Source organism: Chenopodium quinoa, unplaced genomic scaffold (assembly GCF_001683475.1).
Source record: "Chenopodium quinoa cultivar QQ74 unplaced genomic scaffold, ASM168347v1, whole genome shotgun sequence".
Taxonomy (NCBI): domain Eukaryota; kingdom Viridiplantae; phylum Streptophyta; class Magnoliopsida; order Caryophyllales; family Amaranthaceae; genus Chenopodium; species Chenopodium quinoa.
The window spans coordinates 33,238-38,059 of NW_018745563.1; positions in this window are offsets into that span (position 1 = coordinate 33,238).

Genomic DNA, 4,822 nt, shown 5'->3' on the forward strand with positions numbered 1-4,822 from the left:
GATTATTTTTTTTATAATTTTTTTTTTATATTGTAATGTTATTATTTGATTATTGTTTATTCCAGTTTTGTGGGTTTCATAAGAGTATCTATTGTTGTTTTAATTTTGTTAATCGATTATTTTTATTAGTTTTGTGAGTCATATAAAAATAATCTTAGTTAAAATAATGATCACTTCTGTATTAGTAAATGTTCATTTATGTTTAATGTATTTTTTTATGTATTTAACTACTTGTATATGTTTATTGTAGTTGTATTTGAATATACATGTTGTACATGTGAATTTCAATTATTTTCATTGTTTTGAAAATGCTCATATACATTTTAACTAGTGAATATATTTTAATATTTGTTTTGTAGTAATAACGTTCATTTTTGTAATTATAAATGTTCATTTATATATTTACTTTTGTTTATGGAATTATATTTTGTACATCTGACTTTTAATGATTATCACTATTTTGTAGTTTCAAAAATAATGTTAAGTTATGTAACGATATATGATCATCTATGTTTTACATTTGGTAATTCAACTGTAATTGACCAAATGCATCATTATAATTGAACATAATTGCTAATGTATTCGTTTATTTAATACATGTTACATTATTGTAGTGGGAAAAATGAATATTAAAATTATTTTTAAAGAAGAAAGTAAGTCTGAGTTAAAGGGGAAACAATTTAAATCTGCTAATGAAGTTTATGAAATGTATTCAAATTCCAATTATATGATCAAGTTACTTCTAGTGTTCAAAAGATCAAGTGCTCAAATTCCTCCCATTATCTTTAAAAAATGTAAAAAATCCTATAAATGCTCAAATAGCTCCTTATTTATAATAATATCTTTAACCTTTTGTTATTAAGTACTATTCTTCTTATTGAAATATTAAATTTTTTTTAAATCTTCTATTAGTGAATATTTTATTATTTAAAACTGATCATTTAGTTTCTAAAAATGATCATTAAGTTTTTTGTAACGAATCACTTAGCTTTTGTGAATGATCAATATTGATTAACATAATACTTTACATAAAACCCGCAATTTTCATATAAAATTGTAAGAATTATTCTATACACAAATAATATCTACTTTGTATCAAACTTTAAATGTAAAAAATTAAATATTTAATCACATAGAGTAATTCTGTTAACAAATAATATCTATAAGTTTTATCAACCAGTTGTGGACATATGTCTATCCATAAGTGAACTTATAATATTATGCCTTTGCAAATCTTCTTACTGCTATTCTATTATTCTTAGACTCATGGCTTTTCTTCAGTAGCATTAGTTGAGCAGTGTATTGCATCCTCAACTTTTTGATTTGGCCTACATATTAATGAAAATGAATTGTTATTAAATTAAACATTACATTAAGTGCTATATAATTAAACATTATATGCTACAAAATTGAACACTAAATACTATAAATTGTTTATTAAATTTTACATAAAATGTTAGTTTTGAAGGCACAAACCTAGATTTCTAACTTATTATTCTCTTTTTTCCCGGCTTTTGAAGAAATTTCAAATTTGAATTGATGGTTTATATATACTTCATTTTTTTTTTATGATAAGAATGTATAAGTATAAGTATAAGTAAGCGTTATATTTTATGAACATTTAGTCATCTATATTTGAACATACTTTTTTTTTTTTTTATAAATGTTCATATATGTATGCAGAAATGCTTATTATATTTAAAAATAATGAACATATTTATAAATATAAAAGCACATTAATTCTCATTTAAATGTATAGTATTTCAAGTTTTGTATGCATTCATAATATTTTATACTAATCACTAGTACATATTTAAAAAAAAAAATCAAATTAGAATATGTTAATGAACACATATTAGCATGTAATTATAGGTAAACATGTGAATAATTTCATTATATGTAAATGAACATATAGTGCTTTGTAATTGTTCATTTTACCTATACATCCGAGATATTATTTTTTCAACTGCAATACTCGACGCTTGTATATCTTTTAAAAGTGTTGGATCTACAATACGACATTTTTGTTCAGTTTTTTTCTTTTTTTTTTAATTTTTGTAGAGGTATTTTATCATCATCACTGTGTTTACATTATATATTTATTTATTAATAATTTTTTTGAAGAAATATTTGTAAATTTAAAAAGTTCGAGTAAATATATACTTACATTTCTATAGAATCGTTGTTTTTCTTCTCTGAAATAGATTTTTTTAATGAAAATTAAATTGAAGCAAGTAGATGTTAATATTACTAATTATTCGAAATAGTCACTTTGAAATTGATCAATAATTAACATAAACACTTACATTGAATAAATTTTCAGCGATAGAATTATCAATTTGTTTTCCCGGAAAAAAATCACAAACAAATTGTCAAAAATATTAGGTTTTGTAATTATTAATTTATTTATTGGCTATAAACATGAACATTAATACTCACTCTTTTGATTTCCGCTTGTTTTTTTTTTGGTGAAATTTGCTTCGACTGTTTGATTTCGTCTACGATGTCCGCCATTGTTGAAGTTTGAGAGCTGTAGATGAGAGAGAAAATGAAGAGAGATTGAGATGAAATGACAGCTTAAGATTTTGATTTTTTTTGTTTTTTTGTGTGTGTGTGTGTGTACATGGGGTAGGGGAGGTTACTGACAATATTTTTTAATTAGGATAGTGGGGTGTATTGTGGGGAGTAGTGGTACGCTGCGTTTTGTGGGGTGTAGGGATAGTTCCCTACCATAGGATCTAGCCATCAATATTTACCTCGTGATAACTCGGAATTGGGCTTATAATATATCGTTGAAAAGCTCTTTTCAATCCCATCCAACTACACAATTATTAGACCCATATTATGAACCAAACTAAATTAGATTGGACGTTTTTCATAAATAAGATACAAAATGAATGATTTTTGAAATACAAAATAAATTATTTTTATTTAAACATTTTAGAAAACAGGAAAATGCACGAGACTCTTCAACATTTCACCTCACTTGATATTCAATGACGTGAAAGGTACTCATCATTGGGTTTGGTTTTTGGGGAGACACAATCAGATGTCTACAGAAGCCCCCCTTTGACTGAGTTTGGAGAAACATAAGTTTCGAAAACAAAAGTCAAAGTAGCGATAGGGACGGAGAATGATTCATATCGTTTGCGATCCTAAATCATTCTTGTAACGTCGATACCTATAAACTAGCGTTAGTTATACAAATTAAGGAGTTAGAAACGCGTATCTTTCACCGTCGACATGCTTCTGGAGTAACATCTTTTTCTACGTAGGTTGTGACGACCTTCACATTACCTCGTGAACGCCAAATGAAAGTAACAGTGCCTCGCTATCTTCATTTGTTGTGACAATGCTCCACATCGTATTGAACATCATCAAAGGTGACCATAGCTCGTCATCTTCAGTTTTTGTGGCAATACCTCGCAATGGAAGTACCTTGCCTTTACTTCGACTGACAACCTTCACACACTAGTGAAAGCCGTCGAAGACTGCTACATCATGAGTAATTCTTGAATCGAGGTGACAACCTCCACAATCTTAGTGAAAGCCATCGAAGACAGCTACATCACGAACCTCTTTTCTCAAATCTGGGTGACAACCTCCACAATCATAGCAAACGTCGTCGAAGACCTCCCATCTTGTGCTATCTTCTCAAATCAAGTGACAAGCCCCACAATCTTAGCAAAAGCCGCCGAAGATCCCCCATCTTGTACTATCTTCTCGAATCAAATGACAACCCCCACAATCTAAGCAAAAGCTGTCGAAGATCGCCCATCTCGTGCTATCTTCTCGAATCAAGTGACAACCCCCACTATCTTAGCGAAAGCCGTTAAAGATTTCCTATCTCGTGCCATCTTCTCAAATCAAATGATAACCTCCCTGTAGGTGTCGTTCGAAGTGCGCCTACGTTAAAGCATGATGTGAATATGCTTGGCACTCATAGGAAGTGGGAATTGACATAATACGATTAGGGACAAGGAAAGTAGGGAGCCGCCAACAAGTTTTTAAGGAACTTGTAAACCGTTCACGGATCATAAAAGGCAACCACGATAAAGGGACAACGATAGGCAACAACGATTGACCCGTGAAGGTTACACCCCATTCATAATCCATGAGATTACTAACTCTATATGGTTCAGAACCACAAAAGGAGGATCAGGGATAATGGTACGAAGTGAGTCATGGAGTCACATTCACCCGTATTGGCCTCTACTCGATTCTTATTGTGAAAAGTGATTCCTGCGATCTCAAAGACATACAAACAAAAATTCAATTCGCTCCAAACTATTATTAAGCTAAATCGGTTTAATATTAATGAAACATATAATTCTAAAATATTGTGATCACTTGATTTAATAACAAGATTAAAAAGGAACCTAAATCGGTTGTCCAAATTATCTTATTAGGCGTGATTTTCAAATACATATTCCCTTTAAACATGCAATATAGTGATCATAAAAATAATAGAATAAACATTAATATTGGAAGCAATTTAACAATAATAACGTTAGTCAAACTAAATATAAATAACCTAATCATGATACTAGCAATAAGAAAATAAAATAAGAGTAATTAAATTAATTAATTACTCACATTCCGCGCGCTCCTTGAATTGCTACATCATGAATAAATTATTAGTAACTTCAATAAAAAAATATAAATCAAATTGAAAATTAAATTAAATAAATATAGATTTGATTTGGTCCAAACTCTCATTTATTTATACCTTTCACGCCTTGGTTTAAGGACGGAACCTCGGGTTTAGTATAGACTCCTTGGAGTGCTTAATTAGGTGATGTATTTTGAGAGAATAGGGTGT